This window comes from Aphelocoma coerulescens, chromosome 4A, assembly GCF_041296385.1.
Source record: "Aphelocoma coerulescens isolate FSJ_1873_10779 chromosome 4A, UR_Acoe_1.0, whole genome shotgun sequence".
Lineage (NCBI taxonomy): Eukaryota > Metazoa > Chordata > Aves > Passeriformes > Corvidae > Aphelocoma > Aphelocoma coerulescens.
In genome coordinates this window covers 7,914,541-7,938,694 of record NC_091018.1, presented here as the reverse complement: position 1 = coordinate 7,938,694, position 24,154 = coordinate 7,914,541, and the positions used below count along the sequence as shown (strand labels likewise).

The 24,154-nt window shown below is 47.6% G+C and overlaps 1 protein-coding gene across 13 annotated transcripts in view; it reads right to left on the bottom strand.

The window, feature by feature from the left end:
• MBNL3 (muscleblind like splicing regulator 3) overlaps nucleotides 1-21,140 on the bottom strand; it is a 97,501-nt gene extending 76,361 nt beyond the window's left edge. For 6 of the 13 annotated variants that reach the window (XR_011150910.1, XR_011150911.1, XM_069015189.1 and 3 more), the window contains exon 1: nucleotides 19,786-19,866. The gene's annotated coding sequence lies outside the window, so the exon portion shown is untranslated. Of the gene's footprint in view, nucleotides 1-18,432; nucleotides 18,900-19,551; nucleotides 19,651-19,785; nucleotides 19,880-21,106 lie in introns of those variants that run through there. The other 7 variants (XM_069015193.1, XM_069015200.1, XM_069015199.1 and 4 more) reach the window with 7 other exon arrangements.
• Nucleotides 21,141-24,154: the final 3,014 nt, after the last annotated feature.

Sequence of the window (24,154 nt, the reverse complement as noted above, 5' to 3'; positions counted from 1 at the left end):
TAGCAGATCTCTTATTAGCAGACACAAACTGCACAGACTAATCACGGAAGACACTCATCATGCTGCTTTTCTATCCAGCCACTGACAGTCTCAAAGATGGCTGCTATACAGCACTGGATCCAGCTTTGCCAGGAGGACAGTACCAGATCTCCTTTTCTAGGCCATGGGAAGCAGAACTGTCTGTGCTTGAAGAGGGTCGGGTCCTCCTTGTACCCCATCTGCAATGCATTTGTGTTGCGACTGGAGATGGAAGACGACATTGTCCCCACTACCGCAGAAAACAGGAGTATTTGTCCCTGAATAATTTCTCTAGCATATTAAGCACAAGTCATTCTTATGCAAAGACTGCCATGTACAGCTGCCAAGGTCAGTAAGACCTTGTTTTATTTGCTGCATAAGGGCTGGCTGCTCAAGTTTTAACTTGTACATATTTTTCCATGCGTTGTCTTAGATTTCCCTGTAACTAGTGTCTATGCATCTTGCTGTCTGTTCAGTAGGTCATGCTACCTTCTCTGGCTGTTAATAATGACTACCCAATATCCAGTGCTCCAGACAGTCAAAGTTCCAGCAAACCAACTCTTACAGTATGTTTAATTCAAAAGACAGCAAGGACAACATTGAATAACAATTTTCAAGGAAAACATGCTCCACAGCTTTTGCTAACAACATCAATATGCTTCTATTTCCAGCGGGTTGTGACCTGCTATCCACTCACACAGACATCACTGTTCACATTCTAGTATCTACATACAGATGATTATTTGTGCAAGGATTGCATTCAACCACATGGTACTGCCTGCATACACAGGCTCTGGATTACAATATCAGTGAGTGCAGTCTTCAGGAAGCAGCCAAGTACTGAAGAGCCTGGGTTTAATTAGATGACAGAATCTGAAAATAAGGCGCTATTTTTTTTAAACTGCAGACACATTCTTACAGACTACAGCCAATAGTTATACCTAGAATAAGGACTGTCCCTCTCCCCAGTTTACTAAATCCTGTAACATTGCAGGTACAACAGCCAAATTTATTTGACTATTTATTATATATTCACACAAGGAAAAAAATAGTATTTTGAAACTATACAATATCACAATACTGCAAAACTCAAAGTTCTTGACATTTAACCCAAGCAACTCCTCTGCAGAAGAACAGAATTAAGTGATTTCCCTGAGGTCAGTGGCCAGTTAGGAAAACTTTACAACAGCCTGCCCTGCTCAGGAAGCACCCTGCCTCACCACAGCCTCTGAACCCAAATCAGTGGGGAGATGGCAAACAAAAATGTCTAACACATCCCCTGATCTGCCAGGAGCAGTGCAGCAGAGTCCCCCAGCAACTCATCTTTCTTGCTGGTTTATTTCCCCACACCTGATCCACTGCAACAGCATTCAGTGCTGAGCTCCTGCTTATCAGTGTCTGATGCAAACAAGCTTCCAGCCAGTGAGGAGATCTCGTCTGGTGGGAACAGCAAGCCAGGACCCCAGACAATGGCTCACACATCCTTCTTCCAGTTCAGAAATCAAGCTGTTTTAACTGTCTCACTTTGCTCCCCAACATTGCTTGAACCCTGTTCACAATTTACAGTTAACAACACTAATGTCACATCACCCTGAGGACTACAAGCTCCTCGGGGTAGAAACCCTCTTCTCCTTTACCCTGCAGCAGTCTCTGACCTTGGTAAAACTCCACAGTCATTGGCAGTAACACAAACCATCGTTCAAACCTAAACACATCCTGGTGCCAGCAGTCTCTCAGCTGGAGACAGGCAGCACTACAATGGGGCAGCACAGAGGGGTTAAGAAGCACTGCTGAAAAGGGATGCAAACAAGGACTCCGGGCTCTGAGCAAGCACACTCTGCCATACAAATGGTGAGCATCACTTGTGAGCAAGAGCTGTCTGGCTGAGCATACTGCCTTTGTTAACAGAGAAGGCTACATGATGGAGTGGGCTAAATAACTGCATTTTACTTTGGGAGACCAAGGCTTAAATCCTGGCTCTTGTCACAGTTGAAAATGAATTTAGGGACCAGAATAAAGGCCAAGATAATTTATTTTCTAGAAAATCATCAAATAGTTGCCCATCTCCTTACAGAGACGCCCAGAATTCTAAGCAAGGGCACTACTGCATATGCAGTTATTTCTCCAAATATAAAAGTTATTAAATGACTGATGTGAGTGGTGACTACAGCTATATGTGCTGCTTAGCTGGACCGAGCACCCCAATGTGATGAATCTCACCATTCAACATGGCCTGCGCCTCATGATGCAGTGCCACACAGGTTGCAGGTCCTACAGGGAGGGACACCACACCTGGCAGGACTTAAAATTCAATTTTCATATGGATTCATTTATCCTTTAAATTTGAAGAGCTAAAGCACAGGTCTGGTGTAACTCTAGTTACTTCACTGGAAAACCACTAGGACTGGTTGTGGTCCAAGGGAGCTGAGGGTAATTTCCGCACTTCCTCCCGGCTGAAGGCTGCCCAGAAGAGCCAGGAGGGAAGCAAGTACTTACCCCATGAAGTAATTCTCTGTTTTTATCACACTAAGAAAGTTTTTCATTTGGAAACTAAAACTCCTGCTTCAGGAAGAAGCTAAGCACCCTGTTCCTTTCTGATTTATACCACAGAAGTGTTCATCTAATCAAATAAGCCATTTTTCTGAAAGGCTGAAAGGAATCATTGTGGAAAAAAATCAGAACAGCAGACCAGCTCCTGAAGGTCTCCAAGCAAGAAGTACATATAAATTACATTCCTGACCCTGGAGGTGGCATGTTCCTTCATACTACTGTTGGCAGTGTCACCTCACCCATCCCTGGTGTCAGAGCACTTCTGAGAGCAACATACTCAATGTGTAAGCAGCAGCTAATGATCACGAAGCACAGTTTTGGGCACAATATGCTGTTCCACCAAAGTATGGGGTTACTGCTTCTGAAGTGCCATCACCCTCCTCTTTCCTTCTCTCTCAAAAAAGAAACAGCCTCCAACAGCCTCAGCCACCAGCACAACTGAATTTGGGCAGGAAGCCACAATGGAGGTCAAAAGGAGCACAGAAACATTTTCTGAAGCAGCTTCCAGCACATAATGCTCCAGCATACAGCACAGCACAGCAATACGGCACCTTTCATATGCACCAAGCAGGAGACCCAGACACTTAAACCCTCCAACACAACAAAGTGAGGGGTGGGTATTGTCACCACAGTAGGGTTTTACACCAAGCCAAAGGTTTGTGTGGGAGGCTTCCCTTGAACAGCAGAAGAGGAAAGCTTAAGTCAGACTTCTATCCAAAAAGTCAGACTCAGGGGGAAGGGATCAGTCAGAAGACATCCATGAACTGGAGCAGCAGCCACAGCGTCCTGGGGCTCACAGAGAACTCAGGGGACCAGGAGGTCCCTGCTCCCAGGCACAGCGAGATTCCCAAGACCAACCCAAATTCTGCAAGTCAGGGTCACGCATCTCCCCCCACTGTTATCTTTAAATCCTCTTTACTCTGCAGAGCTATTCTCCACCCTCCTTCTCTTTTAATCAGGCCTGACCTACAGATGTCAGCCTCATTTCAGCTAAGTCAACACAACTGCCACATCTAGGATGCTGTTACAGAAAAAAACCTTACTTACACTCTTGGCTGGATTCCAGAGTCTACTTCTTGGTCTAGACCTGACTTCGTTCCTTTTCTGCAAGCTTAATCCTATACCCTAAGGGCACAGTGAACACACAGCACTCCAATGTGGGCCTATCTCTGCTCAGTCTCCCCTTCAGCCTGCTGACACTCTTTTGATCACCCTACACAAATACCAACAATTATTGACAGGAGGCTCCCTCAGAACTGATTGTTCTTAAAAACCACACATGTTCAAAAGCCAAAAAGCAAACAAAACACACAGTAGTTTCTGAAAGCTGAATCCTTACCCTAGAGCTCACCCAACAGGACATGAACCTTAAATCAACAGTCCCCAAAGTTTTCTCAGAAGCAGCTCTGGCCTCACACTGAAACCATAGCCAAGTCTGGTACATCCAGCTTCATCTAAAGGTTACAATAAAAGAGTTGGGGATGAAACCAACCTTAAAAATAATTTATTTCCAATGCCTCTGTCATGGGCAGGAATACCTTCCACTAAAACAGGTTGCTCAAAGCCCCATCCAACCTGGCCTTGAATACTTACTCATCCTTTGTCAGAAACAGAAGTCAGGACACCAGTTGAACACAAAGGACTTCAACCAGATACCACATCACCCTCTGACAGCACCTTACCAAGCACAGCTCAGTGACCTGCTGCAATGGTACGAAGAGCAAGCTGGCTTATGGCTCCTTTATATTGCCACACGTGGCCTGGTCCCTGCTGTCCCCACTCCATGAGGCCAGTATGCAGGAGGCACAGGCTAGAGGTGGATGGGCAACAGCTTGTCCTATCTTGCCCAAAAATACATACAAACAGGGTGTCAACACTGAGCAGGATCTAGCTCCTGCACTACACCTTGTGACCCAAAAACCTCGACTCCAGTCACACATCAGTAGCAGCAGTAGGAATATCAAACCACGAATAAGATATTAGTAGCTAATTTGTTATCTGCTTATTCCAAGAAGGCAGCTAGCTGTGGATTCAACCTTCAGGCAACAACACAGGGTTTTGCTAGCTCTCAAAAACATTTGCACAGTGGTCTGTTAAGTGTTTGTGGCGGATGTTCAAAACCCCAGTTATCTGTATCTGACACAGTGCTGAACCAATACTCCCCTAGTTCACAGGAGGTGTAAAAGCAAAACTCCATCAAGGCTAGGAGGAGCCTGTGGATCAAATTCTCTGAGCTCTGAAGCAGTCCTTGAATATATGCTGCAAGAAATCCTCCATACAAACACACCTTTCATATCACCGGAGGAGGAGGGGAGGGAGAGAAAAAGATTAAAACCAAAAGCCAGATTCTCAGGTAACAGAAAAATCAGAGGTTCTCCCTCAGTTTACAGTACCACAGATTTGAGCCAAAAATGCTTTAAAGTCCTTTTATGAAATATTTTAACCTGCCTTTCTACCTGCTATGTGTGCAACCTAGGCAGTGCTTTTTAGAGAAATCATTTATTCAGCTTTACAGTGACTAACCTGAATTTCCAGACTGCTTCAAAAGAAAAACTGAAGCATTTCTTTACAAAAGGCAAAGAACATTAGACTTCTTCCCTTGTTTTTCCCTTTTCTTTTTTCCTCCACCCTCAGCTGAAACATCTCTTTCATTTAATAAATAAACAAATTACACATCTTTCCATAAAAACATGCTCTTCCCTTCATCTCCATGCCAAAAATGTGCTGACCATTTTTTTTCTTCTTTGCTGAAAACACTCAAAATGGACTAAATTCCTTCCTTTTTTAAAAAATTGATTTTTCAGTTTAGCTATCTACTTGAAAAAAAAAAACCCAGCAAGTCTTACATCACTAGCTGCAGTCTTACAACCTGGAATAAACTGAACACCATGCTGAAAAGCATGGGATTACCACTGTCTTGGCATTAGTGGGATACCCTAGGAGAAACAGCCACAGTCAAAAGGAAATTACAGGGTCAGTGAAAGTGGCCACCCTGTTGCATGAACTGCCTCAATGTTACTTCCATAAGTAGCATCACACTTACATACAATTAAGGCTCTAATCTAAGCCCTCAAATGAAAGACCATGTCCAGAAGGCATGGACTCACCAGGATACACTTCCTGGCACCCAGGGCAGGTGTCCTGAGGACACGGAGCTCAGGTAGCACACACCTCTCTTCACCATGCCTTCACTATGTGCCTGCCACAGGGGAAGCAATGTCGCAAACAGCAGATCTGGTTTAAGGCAATGTTCAAGGTTCTTAAAACTGCATTTCATCAGGAGTAAGCTCTAATTCTGGGAGGAGGAGGGCAGATGTACATTTTCTTGGGTGGAGATGCCCTCTACTCAACCCAGCCTAAGACCTTCACTTACACAGGGCTGTGATTAGGGGATTCAGGTCATAAGCAAGCAGATCTCATGCTTTAATTCTCTCATTTTGGTTGTCTGGATCTCCAGGATGAGCAATATCACATTCCTATAGAAACCTAAACTCATGTGCACCAGCTCTCTCCCTCAGAAGAGGGGAATACATGAGGCTGATCGTGATAATCTCCCACCCGAAGATGTCGGATGTGCCACGGCACTCTCTTCCCAAGTTGAAAGCTCCCAACAACAATCCTAAAGCTAGTCTTGCCTCCTCACCTCCACAATCCAGCTAAAAATACTGCATACAATTCATTGATACCATTGTATTTGTACCTCCCCTCTGGTAAACCATCCAGAAAGTTGTGTATCCAAAACTACAGCAGCCTGAACCCTCTCGCACACTTTCAGTTTCCTCCTTAGATCACCTTACTGAGAATCTCTTTGGCAACACAGGTTTAAGACCATCCTAAAACCACCCACGCAAAGATAGTAGATTGCAGCCCTTGTTTCACTCTCCTGTAAGCATCATGCAGGATTAGTCCCTTGCTAAATGATCTGGGACTATGGTAACATGCTCCCAGATTTGCTATTTATTTGTAGCAGCTTTCACTACCTGCAGATGCTGTCCAAAAACACAGAAGAAAAACGTGTGCCCTTGGGAGCTCATAGTCTAAAGGCAGAGGTCAGGAGAAACACTCTGTTCTTGTTACTGCAGTTCTACAGAGAGCTGGGAAAAAAAAAGAAGCCACATCTGTATACTTCTCAGAAGCAGATTATGGTTAATAATACAAAGATTACTGACATTAAATGAATTTAAATTCATTCATCTATCATTCAGAATATTAAGGTTTTTTACCTTCCTCCCAGAATCACTCCCATTTGTAGTCAGCCTCACTGTCTGCCTATGACAAAGTTATTATATTTGGACAATAATCACCACAGTGGACTTCTCCACCTTGACAGTTTTGTTGTATTAGGAGTCTTATAAAATAAAGTATTTGTAGTGTTAGTTTAACCTAAAAAAATAGGAAGATAGGATGCTTACAATTGCTGATTAAGTCTGTGAACAAGTTTCTGCAATCCTAATGGGTTCTTTGCCTATCAACAGGCAAGGGGAAAGTCTCACTTGTGCTGCAGTAGTGTCACTCCCACAGATGGAAAAAGTGGTCTTCAGCCCTGGGCTTTGCCAGGGAGAAGGAGCTGACACTCGCCAGCGCAGAACATGCCACAGCACCAGCATGTGTTGCAGGCACACAGGACCAACAAAAAAGTGTCTCTTGCTGGTGACCAAAACTTGATTTTAAATTCGAGTTGCTCCTCACTAACATTCAGATTCAAACTGAAGACACTGCTCTGCACTACCCCACTAGGAATTTAATGGTTTTACAGCCAGCACCAGCAAACTGAAGATAGAGAACAGTTAACAGCAGCAAAGCCAGATACAGATTTATTTTCATGAGAAAAAACTCCTTTTGAAATTTAAGTTTCAGTTCAGCTGTAAAATCCCTCTGCTCAGTCATCATGACAGAGAAATATCTGAGGATGCTCAAAAGAAAGCCATCAGACAAGCAAGATACCAGTCAAGTTTGCTGCTGAACATCATGAATGATTGCACTAAAAAAACATCTCTCAAGTGTTTGAATCTACATTTTACTGAGAGAAAGGGAACTCCATGCCAAAAAACCTGCAAATCACTGCCACTCAGTCCCAAATCTGGCATGCTTGGCTGGACTGTGGCATTCCCCACTTGCTCTCCTGGTCCCTACATTGGGAAGTCAAGCCAACACATCCACATACTCACAAAACCGGAATCAGTGGGCAGTTATCTGAAATACAATGTATGGTGAATTGCCGCTGCATGGGATCAGTCCAACTCAACTGTCCAGTCCTTTTTGAAACAAAAGGGAATTACTGCTGCTAAAAGGCACCTGCCTTAGCTCACAGCTTTATGCAATGGATGCTCTAAGCATTTTTCTAATTAGTACATAATTATTAGAGTGTTTTATTGAACCAAAAAACCCCAGCACCTTGCAAAAGGCCACCAGTGACTGACTCAGCCTCACCCATGCAGACACTCTCCTACAGCACTGGGCATCCTCCAGCTCCGCTTTCACCACCTTTTCCAGCTGACCCAAACACAGGCAGCATCAGCCCAGGCATCATTCCTGCCCTCTCCCTCAGCCAGGACAAGCATTCATGAGACTGACAAAGGAGAAGAAAGAGGACAGCAGCAGTGAGGAAAGAGAACACATTTTTCAGTGCCAAAAACCATATGAAGTGCATGAAAGAGGAGGCTTAGCTCCTCATGGCACCCACGAAGCCAAGAGCACTTGGCACAGCCTGGGAGCTCAAGCAGCCAATGGCTCTGCCTTGGCAATGCCCCATTGTCAAGGGGTTTCCACAATTCTCCCAAATACACACGTTCCCCATAAGAAGTTCCAAGACCTAGGGGAAAACTTTATCATGTAAGCTGGCAAGCAAAATGGTGTCACCACCCAACTATGGGCATCTACGACAGTCTCTACACGTGGGCCGAATTTAGAAATCCAGGTATCTCTAGAAAAACAAGATGGGTAGCACTGTACAGAAAATAAATAAATCTGTTATTAAGCACACCAGAAGCTTCCCTGTACCTTATAAATAGATCTCAAGGTCTTGTCAGAAGGATAACCTTCCACCTAACACAGGGCACAGAAGGAATTTGGCGTTTGGCAGCAGCATCCTCATTCCAACCTTGGTACCTGAGTGTCAGCTACTGAATGAGTCATATTACAACACAGTCACAGAGCTGGAGAGTCCTCAAACCAGCAAGTCTCTCCCTTCAGCAAGGTTCATAAAACCTCATACAGAATCCACCCTACATGCCATATTCCTCTCCAGTCTTAGAAGAAACATGGATCACAACTACTCAACCTACTGCTTTGCAGACCCTGAAAATCATGATGAAGGTGGTCAATCCCATGTGAGAGCCACCCAAGAGAGGTGCCCTGGGCAGACTGGTCCAAGGGAGTGTGTTGGGGTCCCTCCCCCGCGCCATGTAGCCCTGAGGGAGGCACGGGGTTTCCCTGCCCCTGCTCAGCCTCGTTCCCCATTGGTTGGTTTGTGTTCCCCTGCGCGGGCAAAGCAGCTCGGGCCCCGACTGTAGGAGTCTCTCGGCAGAGCCCGGCCATGCGGCTGGGGAAATAAACATCTCTGAAACATCTAGCAAGAATCCGTCCGTATATATTTGTTTCTTTTTCACGGGACTCCTGGTTTGATATATGCGTGTTGCAGTATCCCCGCTGCAACATATGGTGGAGATTTGAGGGCAGAACGATCCCCGATCCCTAAGCGACTTTGTGTGAGTAAACCCTGGAAACTTTGGATTCTTCTTCTTGGTTTTGTTTCGCTATTCCATATCTGGACTATGGAAGAATCGTGGGAAATGGGGCTCTCTGAGCCACAGAAAAAAATGTATCTAGAAGTAAAAGGGATCCTTGAACAACAAAACAAAAAAGTATTGGAACCGGGAGATCTTGAACACTTTTTTATCTGGCTTTTCAAAGAGTTCCCCTATATTTCTCGAGACTTACTTTTTGATATCAAACCTCCTGGATATTCTCAGGAGTGTTTCTGGAACGAGATCTGTGATAAGCTAAGGGATGGACTAGCGATAGAAGCTCTCCGTGGATCCTTTATAATCAGTGACGCTCTTCAGGAGCATCTGTATGATCCCATTACCCCTAAAGCAGAAGATCATACTTCTCCCGTGGCCGAGACCGCGTGGCGGCCACCCCAGGAGTGTATGACTGCAGCCGTGCCGGTGGAGGTGCCTGCGCTGGATGCGCCTGGCCCCCTCGGGAGCGCGCGCCTTACCGCGGACCCCATCCCTGTCTCGGGGTCCCCGGCTACGCGGCCGCGAGTGAGGGAGCGACGCCGCAGGCGCCATGGGTGCCGTGGGCCACGAGCAGCCAGGAAGCGGAGGTCAGCGTGGAAGCCCGCTCTGTGCATACGGCTCGGAGAGCCCTATGCAGGGAGAAGCGGCAGTTTCCACAGCGACACGAGAAGCTGTGCAGTGCAGCGCCGAGCCGAAACGGGGCCGCTCTCGAAGCAGCGTGGAGTTTGCAGAGCGGAGCCGCGCAGAGCCCAGACACGCACCGGAGCGGGGCCGTGCAGAGAGCGCAGAGCGGCCGCGGCGCGGGGGCCTGACCGAGACGTCGGAGTCGGCGAGGCGGCGGCCACGCGGGACCAGCAGCCACGACAGACACACAAGCACGTGATAGGAGACGTTCTAGCAACGAAAATCACAGGAACTGTGAAATGGTACAATGTGAAAAACAACTATGGATTTATAACACGAGATGATACAGGGGAAGATTTATTCATCCATAGAACTGCCATTAAAAGGAATAACCCTAAAAATTACCTGCAAAGTGTAGGAGATGGGGAAGTTGTTCAATTTGATATAGTGCAAGGAAAGAAGGGTTTACAAGCAGCGAATGTTACTGGGCCTGGAGGTATTCCCGTCAAAGGCAGCCGTTATGCAGAAAATTATAAACAATATCCATTCCAGCAATTTCCCTACCCACAGCCTAATTTCCCCTTTTACCCTATACCCAATATGAACCCTTTCCTAAGTTTACCCTATCCCCAGTTTATTCCCAATCCGTTTTTTCATCCATGGTTTCCCTCACAAACCCCTGCCTTTGCCAATTGTTTCCCCAAAAATCCCTTTCCGATGCCGATGGGGGGATGAAAAGGGGGAGGAAAGAAATTAAACCCTCTCCTGCCTCAGTTTCCCCACAGGCATGTCCAGAGAGTTCTGTCTCCCTTCTGTCAGCCCTGAGATGTTCCACAGAATTTGTTTGGACATTTAAAGACTCAGGAGGGTGGCTTGTTTTGTTTTGAAACTGTTCTTGTTATGTTTATCCAGTTGTCTTCATTCTCCTTTTATTAAAATAAAACGGGTGAGATGTTGGGGTCCCTCCCCCGCGCCATGTAGCCCTGAGGGGAGGCACGGGGTTTCCCTGCCCCTGCTCAGCCTCGTTCCCCATTGGTTGGTTTGTGTTCCCCTGCGCGGGCAAAGCAGCTCGGGTGCTGACTGTAAGAGTCCCTCAGCAGAGCCCCGGCCATGCGGCTGGGGAAATAAACATCTCTGAAACATCTAGCAAGAATCCGTCCGTATATATTTGTTTCTTTTTCACGGGACTCCTGGTTTGATATATGCGTGTTGCAGTATCCCCGCTGCAACAGGAGTGTGCAGTGCAGGCATGGGGAGGAGTGGGAACAACCTGCCTGCACTTCTGAGCAAGGTGGAGAGACTGGTTGTACCCAGAGGCAGCAGGGGAGGTGTCACCTCACTGTGGAGATGCAGGAGGGAAAGGGCTCGCCGTTCATCCTGCAGGAGAGCAGCCCACTCTGGTTTACTTATTTACATGACCTGAAATGCAGCTTCCTCAAGCACCATGGGAAAGGTGCTGCTTCATTAGCCAGACCACGCCTGGGCACTTGGGACACCGCCAACGTTAGCTCATTACCAAGGCTCTGCTTAATGAAGGGCACTGAAGTTGTCACACCAAGTGCTGCACTGAGTAATTAGTCAAGCCAAATTCATCAGTGCTGGACTTGGTCTGAGGAACAAGCAGAGTACACAGAATGGAGGCATGTGTTTGTAGATCCACGAGTCAAGTGCAAATGCAAGGTGGAGATGCCAGTGCCAAAACCTGGGCAGTCTGTCTAAGGCCATGGAGGCTTCACAAAACACCTCTACACTCCAACTTCCTCAGTCAGATACAACTCCACCATCTGGAGGTTTAAAAGAAAGGAGGATAAACCACCTGTAACCCTGTGGAGGGCTCCATGCTACTGTTTCTTTTTTGTGCTTCAAAAATAACTTCACTGAAATGTATCTGAAAATGCAATACAAGCCCCCAGGCCAGCACTGCTTATTACTACTTATATAAAAATGCTCAGACTATATTTGAAAGGAGCCCAGTGATACTGGTATGGTTATAAAAAGGTTTATCCATCCTGACTTGCTGGCTGCAGAGCTGAAGATCCTGCAACTGAGCAACTTAAGAAGAGTGACCAGCATTGATTAAGAGTTTTGACCAGATTTTGGGGAGCGAAACTCAAACACCTTTGCTGCCCAAACAGGGAAGAGCCCAAAGAGCCGGATTCTCTCTTCTCCATCAGTTTTGCACCCTATGGCCTGCAGTAACATTTTGCATGCTGTGGACTAACCCAGTGCTCTGGAGAACAACTCCCAGCAGCAGCCTGGAAGTCAGCCATGGCTCACAGCTTGTCCTTTACCAGGCAGGATTTCCCATCAATGACATGGAGATGTTTGACAGCTCACCATTTCAGCCTTTAGGACCACTTTAACAGCTGGTCCATTAACCCACACGGGCTCCTCCCACTATCACAGCCCTGCATTGCACAACCACACCTAAGCACCACACAGTCCCAGAACCTTCCACCAAAACATTACCAAACGCTACACAAGCACTAATGAATTAAGTCCCAGCATCCTAATTAACTCCAGGAGCAGAGAAGCAGACTGAGGTGTCCCTGTCTCCCTGTGAGCCTGCTGAGAAGCCAGGCATGGCAGACAGACCTGCGAGCTCCCTCCCTCTGCTCAGCTACAGACCTGTGATATATTTCAAAGGCTCTTCCCAAAACAGAAGGAAAGAAGGACAAAAAGAAAAGCTTTCTGTTTTCCTTGAAAAGCAGGTCGTGCAACAAAGAAAGCACTAATAAAGGTTTCACCATCCAAATTAAAAATCAAAGGCAGCAATAAAGCGTCTCTGAAATATAAGAAACGCATTGTGCACTGTGTGAAATTTATTGCTGCCTAGCAGAATGAAGCCAAACATCTTAATATGGAAAAACACCTCTACTTTTGACCCAAACAGATTTGGAACGGGAAGTAAAAATAAATCATCCAACTGCAGCCTCCCCACATTAAGAGGAGCAGCAGCCAGTGTTTCCTGCCCACCCTTGCCCTGTCCATGGCCGCCAAGGTCTGCACACTGTTTGCTCAGGGGCCAATCCCACCTAAAACAGACAGTTTGTTATTAAAGCTGTTGTAGGCAAGATCAGGCCTTTACTGAAGGGGGTTCAGCTGGGAAGAGCCAGGGAAATGGAACTGCAGGAATCACCCCAAATGCTAGATCCATTTGCAAACTGCACAGGGACAGGCTCCCCAACAAGGAGACTACCCTTCCTTCAGTGGCTCTCTCCATTTTCACCAGCCTGACTCGGGACAGGCATGTTTCAGGAGTTAATTTTGGTTTTACTACATCATCACCAGCAAACTCTGAGAAATTTAGTCAAGCCTCAATTGGCTCAAAACATAATTGCATTTCTCTTAAATAGCTTTGCATTATATCATTTTTTGTTGGGTTTGGTTTTGGGGGTTTTTTTGAGCTTGTGCATATTACATTCTAATTATATTTTAAAGCTTTCATTTGCAGCTACAAGAATAACCCAGAAAGACATACAGATGAGCTAATTTTCAAATCATCACTTGATGAAGGACATGAAGATTTAAGAGAAGTGACAGACCAAAGGACTTGGAAGAAAAAAAATGAAACATGCAAAACTGAAAGTCCGTTATCTCTTTTGTTAAAGCCAGGAACTCAGTGCCAAAGAGAATGGCTTTAAGACCTCAGCAGAGCACACACCAAATATCACACATGTAATGCAGCAGAAAATGCCATTTACACAAATGCTACACACTTAACAGCAGCTCAGAACCTGGTACTCTTTACTAAAATTCTGCTTTCAGCAAATCTCATAAGTATCATTTTACCAGGTCAAGCAGATTTTTCCTACAAGATTTAAAAAGATTACATGCCAGGTGTAGAACACTTCATAAAGCAGAATTAGATTTTTGCCTTGCGTGATTTTTTTTTTTTTTATAAATAATAGCAACCAGAAAATTACAGCCATTAGTATGACACTGCCTTCACAGCAGATTTATGGCAGCATTACCAAAAGCAGAATTTCACCCAGCAACACTTCTGGGTAACACAGACATCTGCAGAACCAAGGGGGAAAAAAGCACATAAGCATGCACAACCACACATTTTGTGCATTACATCCAAGACTTTTACAAGGATGGGTGTTTTGTGCCACTGCTCTGCAAGAGAGTACCCTGAGCAAGCACAAGTGTGTGGTACACTCTCCTGCACACAGAGACCTCTAGTCCTACCTCATATTCTTTTAAATCCCTTACCTTCATGCTCATAAATACGGCTTTGGCAGAGGGACTGCACTGCAAGGAAGGAAACTCACCCCACACTCCTGGTTACAGCGCTACATGAAATCCTCCCTCTGCCCCAACAAGCTTCCAGCAAAAATATCCAAGTTTATCACGCCACGGAAAGAACAATAAGTGGGAATCCAAAAAGGCAGACAGAAGTACCGCCAAAAAATCAGAGCTCTTTCTCAAAAAAAGGCCCTCCCTTAGGAAGCCTGCCAGTCAAACTGGATCACGAGGCTGTTTTCTGAGGGTGAATAGAGTTCTTATTGACACAGCTCATGTCTGCAGCATGCAGCCCTCCACAAGGCTTTCAAGAGCAGATCGGATTACACAGACACATTCTCTCTGATTTTATGCATTCAGAAGCCCTCAGACATAAAAAATCCAGCTCAGAAGGCCACCGCTTTTTCAGCTTGCTATCAGCCTACGTGCTTTTACAAAAAAAATCCCCAAGCAAACAGATCCTGGCACCTTTATTTGGGCTCCCAAGGCCCTCCCCTTCACTCAGCAAGGCCATATAATTTGGAGGCCAAGGCACAGATTTGTTCCATGTCAGTAATACAACAGGACTCATTCCCATGGTGAGTACTGAGCATCAGAATGGGAGAAGAGAAAAAACAAATATCTGCTGACACCATTTAAAATGGGAGACGATAATATCACTCTGGGTAGACAATCCTTCCTGCAAGATGGCATGGAAAAAAGGAGGATATACACCTTTTAAAAGAACAACATGCACTGCATAGCTTAACAGGCAAGAGGTGCCCAACTGCAAATGCATCACAAGCACAAATTCAGGTAAATCATCTAGCCAGGGGCAGTAATTTTGTACATATGGGAATCTGGAGAAAACAAATGAAAAGGATCCATTTATACAATTTCTATACTTAGACGGCACGATAAGGAATTCCATTTCAGCAGCAGACACAGATAGAAAGTCTGGGGTACCTATAATGTTGCATTAGAGGTGAACAGAGAACAACAAAATGTTTTATTATAAATGCTCCAGTTTAAAGACTGTGTTTCAGCAAAAGAGACAAGTCTGTGCTTAAATCATATGAAAAATTAGAACCTGAGCATTGCCCTAGAGATGGATGCATGCACTGCCCAGAGGTCTGGACTACACCAATTAAAAAGAAACTCACAACTCTCCCCCCCGCCCCACCCCAAAAAAACAGTCTAAAAAACAAACCAGTACATTACACATGGGTAAGTGGATCCCTATTACCTAAAAAGGAACTCCTGCATCAACTCAGCCACACTGAATTGAAACTTCTCACTGAAATATTACATATGGCAAACACAGTAAATCAAGCAAACTTGAGCTTCAGAGCTTTTAAGGGATTTTAAGAGCAAACACACACTGTTCAATAAAGACATGCTCTCTTCCCTGCTTCCAGGCTGCAGTCACTCCCCAACCAAGATTTTCTAGCATTCTGCAAAAGTATCACAAAATGAGAATAGATTTTTCTCACATTTTTCCTGATGGCTGCTGGGAGGCTGGATCTGGGCAATGGAAATGCAGGATGCCGTGTCTGTCTGAGGTGGCAGTTCTTTGGTTGTATGTTTGCACTGTTCTCAAATCACACCAAGAGAGCCATCACTCCTATGACTACCTTTGGATACTGAGATCCAAGCAAATTGTGCTTTTCAGTGCTCAGCCTCCCTCTCAATGAGCAGCCTTGTGTTTCTAGTACTCAGTTTCCACACGTGACTTCTAGTACGTTCATGGTCCAAAAAGCCTGCTCTTATGAATGCTCTATACTCTTTCCCAACACATCTGAGTCATGCAATGGTTCACTCCACTGACAAAGCCAAGTAGCCACCACCAGCATAGAAGGGGTGTCCTACTGTGGGCATCAGTCACCAAATCCTGACTGTAGATTCCTCATCTTCACCTCTGCCTGCATTAGCCACAAAGAATATCTTCATTTGTTTGCAGGCTCCTGACTAGGCTGCAGGCATTGGTGACTAGGACCGCCATGGTTTGACTTGTGCCTTTAGGAAGATCCATTTGCCAGAAAGCAATGCAGTTATGCTGTGGCCCAGTCTCATCCTGTCCTGCCTGGGCCCCCCAAGTCATTGTGCCAACACAACCATTTCTGTGGCCACATGGAGAAGCAGAGTGATGGCTAAAATTAGCATCTTTTTTTTCTTGTTATTCTGCAAGATTATTCTTAATTCACATGGATGGATGAGACTGGAGAAAAAGGCCAGAAGCAGGACCACTTCCACCACAGCACCAGTTTCAAAATTGATTTGCAAGCTATGCTGTAAAAAGTAAGAAAGCCAGCCTCTCTCTCTCTGCAGTCACAGGTTTTTAAGTTGCACTTTGAGATTCCCTTAAATGTGCAGAACAGCCCCTCAAAACCTCACGTCTGATGGCATCATAAGTGCAAAATTCTAAGCTCCACATAATACTCTTGCCAAGATGGGACAAGCCCAGGAGAAAATTTCTAGGTCTATAAAATTCTACGATTAACAATTCTGAGAATGCCAGCCATTCCCCAACAGAGAATAAGAGGGCAGAGCAGGCCCCCATTGCTTGTGAAGTGGAACTGGGCACAAAAACCACTAGAAAATCCTCTGTGTGGATTCAACATCTCAGAGGGACAACTCCCAGTATCCCTAGTGTCAGTAACCTTCCTGCAGCACTGGGAGGGAGGAATGACAGGTCTAGATCCACTCCCTCTTTCTCCATGTGGGTCCCTCACTCCCTCACAGCAGTGGAAAGGATGCAGCACCCTGAATTCTGCTGACCTGGCCAGATGCTGCAGGACACTGAGCAGGACAGTTTATAGCACCATGGGGCTAATTTCCTTGCTGACCACCAGGTCTGCTTTGGGCTCCTGCCAACATATCCCATTAAAGGCCCATAAGGCAGCACCAGCTCTGCAGCAGCCACACAGCTGTAAACAGGCTGAACCAGGTGCATACATAAAACTCAGCCACTCCTAGGAAGGCCAACTGAGCCCAAAGCAGACTGCTCCTTCTCCTGCTATAAGTACATCCATAATACCTAGAAGCTTCAGCACAGTCCACTGTCTTCAGAGAAACACTCGAAACACCAAAATGGTTCTCAAACTTTTCTGGGCCATCTCTACTTTAAAATTACTTCATTTAAATATGTACCATGTCTATATATATAAGCACACACACCCAAGGGAAATTAGCACCCGTGAACAGAGCTAGTGCCCACACACCGTAACTCTCCACAGCCTCCCAGGCCTGCCTGTGCAGCTCCACACCAGTACAATCCAACAGCAAACCAGAGCTACTTGAAGCTGCCCCAGGAAGATCCTGCCCCACTGGCAGGAGCACTGAAAAGACTGCAGCCTGCAAGCTCTCCACCAGACTTGCTAACACTCATCTTTCTTGGGGTATGAAGAGTAATGGGGGCAGGGAAGTTTTAAGACTAAATGACAGTCCTTTTTTAAGTACTTCACTTCTGCACAAAGCTGAACCCCCAAGTCCTCCCTTCAGGAATTTTTTCCCTCCCAGGACCGAGATGCATGATTTGGACATTCATTAGTAAATTAAGCTCCAAGGAGCAGGACTGTGCCGTGTAAGGCATTTCTCCAACTTGAAGAACAGCACCATTGCAGCCTCCATATACTACCTTAACAGCAAAACACCCACAAGGAGGACCCATAGGGGGAAAACATCTCTGCAACCCCATGGAAGCTGCTCTGTGGAAACTTTAACTGCATTACTTCTGCTTCTGCATAATCCCAGAATAACTAGTTTAATTCAGACTGCTCCAACTCAAGACACTCGATAGTTTCAACACGGTATAGACTATAACCTCACTCTAATTACAGGATCATATTACATGTCCAACAACTGCTGCAATTTAGTCTTGCCTGATACACCCCAGCTGAAAATTGCTCATCCCACCTCTCACTCTCTTACTTTTTGGCAACCTTTGAATGGAGGCAGGGACACCTAGCAACACCTCAGCATCTGACACAATCGCACACCAAGCCCCAAAAAGATTAAGTCATTATTTCCTTGCAGTAACAAAGGCAACAACTTCCATCAGTGCAGAATAAACTAGTTTTAGGCAAATAGCACAGACACTACACTACTGTTCATACACTTCTCCATGCAAACGCAATAGAGGACTATTGCTAAGAGCCACAACACCACGAATTCGCACGTTGCTCCCCGAGCCAGGTGCCGATCCTATCTGCGCAAGAGGGGAGTTTTCAGAGGCAGAAGTTGCAGGACCAGGCAGTCGGACTTTCACTACCTCAAAGGCAAGGGATGTTCCTTACAGCAGAGCACGTCTTGCTTTTGAGCTCAAAACTGCATCCGCGGCTCCCGCTGCCATGAAACGGGAAGGTTTTCTCCCCGCAGCCGCTCGCCCGCGCCTGAGCCGAATGTTAACAGGTCTCTGCCTCGCGTCAGCTTCACCACCGCCTCATGCTCAGCCGGGGAATGTTCCGCTGCCCAGGCGGACGAGCTGTCCTGCCACGGATCGGCGATGATTCAGCAAGGGGGTGGCTCCCGGTGGGAAGGCACACCTCCCGCGAGCTGTCACACCGCGAGGCCGGGGCAAAATGGGAGAGAGAACTTGACCTATCATGGCTGCACTTTCCAAAATGCGTAACCTGGCCTGGTAGGAGCGAAGGGGGCGAAGGCGGGGGGGATGTTTCCATCAGCAGGCACATGGGAATAATTGAAGGAAACATCTCGAGGCTTTTAACCATGGCACAAGTAAATGAAGCAAAAGAAAGGGGGGGGGGGGGGGGGGGAAGCGCCAGACACTTTGGGAACCAGCATCAACTTCGCCAGGCTGTGTTCTTTGTTTCTAGGCAGACTCCAGTGCGGTGGCAAGAATGAACAAATGCGCATGTCTTCATAAGAGTAAAAAAAAAAAAAAAAAAAGAAAAATCTCCCCCTCCCCTCCGGCCCCTCTCTCGCCTCTGCAGCGGCCGGGGCCCTCCGGAGAGTTTGGGCTGCTTTTCCAGAAGTAAAGCTCCGCTTCCCGCTGCTCCGAGCAGAGGTTTGCCACGCTACCAGGCGTCCGGGGGTATGGCAGCGCCTGCGACACTTTCGGCTGCAAAAATTAGTTCTGGTGTGGGTTTTATGATTTTTTTTTTCTTATTAAAGAACGGAATGCCGCCCCCGCCACACTCCAACCGCGCCAGCCGCCCTCCGCAGCCGCCCGCCAGAGCGGAGCGGGGCCCGGCCCGCCGCCGCTGCCAGACAAAGGAGCGATGCGGAGCCGCGCCAGCACCCGCGGCCAGCCCGCCTGCGCTGCCGGGACAGCCGCCCGCGGGATCGGGACCGGAACCAGCCGCCACCGCGCTCCCTCCCCGAAGCGCGCCCCCCGTCCCCGGGCGCCCCGCGGCCGCCCCGGCCTTACCTCGCAGCGGCGCTCGCAGGCAGCGGCGGCCGCTCCGTGCCACGCGCGGCGGCGCGGGGCGAGCCACGGGGGCCGGTTTAGCGCGGGGGCCGCCTGCGCGCCGCCATTTTAACGCCTCCCGCCCGTCCTCCGCCTCCCCACCCCCCACTCCCCGCGGCCACGCGCGGCGTGGAAATGCCACTCAGCGGCCCCCCTCGTCCTCCCCGTCCCCTCAGCCCCCGTCCCCGCCGTTACATTGACGCAGCGGCTCCTGGTCGCTGGGCCCGCCGTGGCGGAGCTATAGCAGCAGGGCAGCAGCAGCAACCGCCGCCGTCGTGGCCCCTCCGCCGCCGCCTCCCGCCGCCGGGCGCACATGGTACGCTCCGGGGCCGCGCCGCGCCGCGCCCCGCCGGCCGCGCGCGCCGCCCGGCTGCTGCCATGGCAACCGCCCCTCGACCCCCGCCCCGCCGCGACCAGCGGGACGCGCGCCCCAGGGCCGCTGCTCCCGCCGCTGGACCGGGATGCCCGGACACCTCCCGGCACCCGCACCTCTACCTGGCCGCCAGACATAGAGCTACCGCGCCACCGCCACCTGCTGAGGGGCTGCATCCCCACTATCCCCAAGCCACCGCCATACCTCCCTGCCGTGTCCCCTCCACCCCCAGCTGTCATCACACCTCCCTGGCATGTCCACTCCATCTCCAAAACCACCATCGCACCTCCCTGACATGTCCCCTCTATCCCTGAAGCCACCATCACACCTCCTTGATGGGTCCCCGCTGTCTCCAAAACCACCGTGACATCCCCCCACTGAGGGGTTGCATCCCTACCGTCCCCAAATCACTGTCACACATTCCTGCTGTGTCCCCTCTGTCCCCAAAGCCACCATCACACACCCCCACTGTATCCACGCTGTTCCCAAAGTCACTACCACATGTCCCCACTGTGTCCCTGCTGTCCCCAAAGCTACCATCACACCTTCTTGTTGTGTCCCCACTGTCCCCAAAACCACCATCACATCCACCTTCTAAGGGGCTGTATTCCCAGTGTCCACAAAGCCACCATCATACCTCCCTACTCTGTACCCCCTGTCCCCAAAGCCACTATCACAGTCCCCTGAGGGGTTGAATCCCTACTGTCCCCGAACCACCATTACATATCCCTGCTGTGTCCCCACTGTCCCCAAAGACACCATCACATCCCCCCCATTTTGTCCCTGCTGTCCCAAAGTCACCATCATACCATCTTACTCTGTACCCTCTGTCCCTAAAGCTGCTCTTACATGTCCCCACTGTACCCCTGCTGTTTCCAAGGCCACTATTACACCTTGCTGCTCTGTTCCTGCTGTCCCCAAAGTCACCATCACCTCCCCCCATCACACCCATCCTTAAGTCCAAAGCCATCATTGCACCCCCTCACTGAGGGGCTGTATCCCCACTGCCCCCAAGCAATCATCACTTCCCCCCAAACACATTTTGTTTGTCCTCAAAGTCACCACCACAGCCTCCCGTCGCCGAAGCTGTTGTCACTCCCCCCCCAGAGGGGCCGTGTCCCTGCCAGGCTTGGCCACCCTTACCTGGGTAGTGGCATAGCTCTTCCACACTGCAGTGCTCATTTTCACTCCTGTTTTGCAACAGAAGATTGCATACGCCAGGACAGTCGCGAGGGAGAGTAGGCGCAATGTGAAGCAGATGAGTAAATCATGAAGCTGCCATGCACGTTCTGCATACTGCAAACCAGGAGCTAATTTCCTGGTAGCCAGCTTCAGGATGCTTCAAGTCAGTCTCTGCCGATGTGGTCCTTAAAAACCTCTCAGACTGTGGCTGCAAGCAGCCCTGCTCCTTTCTGACTTTAGCATCTAATTCCCACAAATATAGATAATTGAATTATGCTTGCAATAGGGTAGTGGAAAACAACCAGCAACCACTAGGTCACTGAAGAAAACAAAGTCAGTCAGTTTTTTTTTTCTTTTAATTGAGAATTTTTTTGGGGTTGGTGACACTTCGTCAAGTATGAACTCAACCAGACATAGAGAGAAGCAGCTGAGTGTTGTTTATTACACACAGAGTAGCCCTCCCTGACAGCAGCACTAGTGGAAATAACACTAATAAAACTGTCATGTTCGTGGTCTGAGCAGGAAAGTGTGAGCCCTGGTTTCTGTGCCCTGTTCTGACAACCACTTCCCCAGTGACCACCAGCAGACCACTTTACCTCCCTTCCTAGTTACCACCACTGATTCATAGTTGAGATCAATTAGTTAATGTTTGCAAAGTCAGTTGAAGATGACAAAGCGTTACTTGCTGCTAATAAAACCATAATGATTCCACTGTTAAACATTAAACACACAATGAGGTGTAAAAAAAATTACCACATTTATGGAAAATTCCTCTTCCTGCAAGACAAAGGATTAGCTCCTGAAAAAAAGAAGGATGAGCACAAATTTGCACCACAAGATTGTGCCTTAAGGGTTTGGCTTCTGCTTGGGTCTTTGCTACTGATTGTTTGTGTGTCCATGAGCACATCACCTGAACATGGCCACTTAATCCACAGCTAGCCAAAAATCACCAGAAGGTTTTGGAAAGGGATGGTCCTTTCCATTTTGTGCCTCTGCTTTCCAGTCTGCTAAATGGGATGAGGATTGCAGCTGTGTAGCCTGATTTTTGCAGGCAACATAATACAGCAGTGAGCAAACCCTTGCAACATGGTCATTGGAAGCCTGGGGAGTTGTGCTGCTTGTGGGACATGTCACACTACAGTGAGAGGAATAAAAGTGGGTGTGTGGGACTTTCTAGGAGATTTTTCTTCGCAATGAGTCTTGCTTTAAACGTAGAACTGGTAGCTGTGCCACTGGTAGGGCTCCAGGTCACCATATGTAGAGGAGCGCATGTCTGATGCTCTGACCTACAGGCAAGAAGGCGGAGAGGAACCAGGAAAACCACGTTTGTCTGTAGCTTTGGGCCTGCACGGGGCTACATTCATGGTGATGAGGCACTGGTGTTTCTGGCAGGGCAGAAGCCATGGGTGGGGATTTGCATAACAAGAGCTCCAGGCACTTTAGGATTTGGCACAGCGATCTTAGAGAGAACTCCTCTCCAAAAAGAGCAGCCCTCTGACAAGGTATCCTTCATTTCCTCCACTGAACTGCCCTTTGCAAGGAGCACGCCTGAGCTGCAACAGCCTATAGCATCCTCCTCCTGAAATCTGATGCTGCCCTGCTTTGATGGCGATCAGTTGACTGCAGAAAACCTGAATCATGAAACAGAGGTTATAAACAAGGTTATTTTTAACGAAGGAAATTAATCCCACATCATTCAGAAGTCAGGGCAAGGGACTGTCAGCTGGGGCTTGCAGGTCTCACTTCTGCCCCAACATTCTTTATGTCCTGGAGCAAATTAAAATCTCTCTAGCCTTTAATTTAGCTTCTTGTAACATGGACAAAGCAGCAGACTCCAGTTGTGCTTTCTTTGTACAGCAAAGCTCCTGGTGTGACAATAAAGTGATACTGGGAGCTGTGTGATGCCAAGGGCTGGCTTGCACTGCCACCCGGCACCTTGCAGAGCTATTTTCAGCCATGCAAAATGATTGCATGCAGTATTTCAACAATGTTCATAGACATTTCAGATGCAGAGAGACTAACCAGTCTGATTCCCCTCTCTCATATTTCACATACATTTCTTTCTCTCACATTTCAATTCCCACATGAAGCCCAGTAACTTCTGCTTCATTTTGCTCACTGCAAACTCAAAATAGACAAGTTTTGCAACCCAGAGACTCATGCTGTGCCCTTCATGCACTGGGGTGCTGCTGGTGTGTTGTAAATACCCGGTCTAGGAGGAGGGAAGATGGGTCTGATTCACCTACAGTTAACTGGGAAATTTCCTGTGTATGCCACTTTCTCACACTTAAATTCTTCCAAGAAAAGCATAGTTCATTTTTCCTAGGAAAGATGACTCAACTCGGAGAAGCAGGGGATTGAGGCTGGGGCTGGCTAGGCTTCCGCGCACTTCCCGAGAAATATGAACAACTCCGTGTACAGATCCTTGCAGACCTGTCTTCTCTGCTTCATGCCCGAGTTAACAAGTGCTTTGAGTGTGTCTCCCCAACACTACAGAGATAACTACCAAGGTTAAAGAACTCTAGATTTTTTGAAAATGTTTGTAAATATATATATTTAAATATATACACACACGTATATTCATGAAAACTTTAGGAGATTGTAAACTTCACTGCCATACTCACTTAAAATACTGTTAAGGGTGGATTTTTGCTCCTGGAGGATCTTACCTTTCCCACTCAAGTTTTCTTTAAGTAGTGATTTCCACATAGAAAATATCAGATAGAACCCAGAGCAGAAATTAGTTGGATCCCAAGTGTGTTCTGCTCCCCCTGGCCCATCTTCTCTTACCTGCTGTTGAAGCAGACACCAAACCCTCACTGGCTTGGGACACAAAGCAGCACCTTGGCACAGGTGCTCAGGAACCTCCAGCACAGCTGTGAGAAGTGGAATAGGACCAACCTTGCAAGCCAATTGCCTCTTGCTGGTGCCTGCAAGGACATGTGGCTGCATGCCAGAAGATGGAATAACCATTGCCCCGCACTAGTTATGGGGCAGCAATGCTGCCAG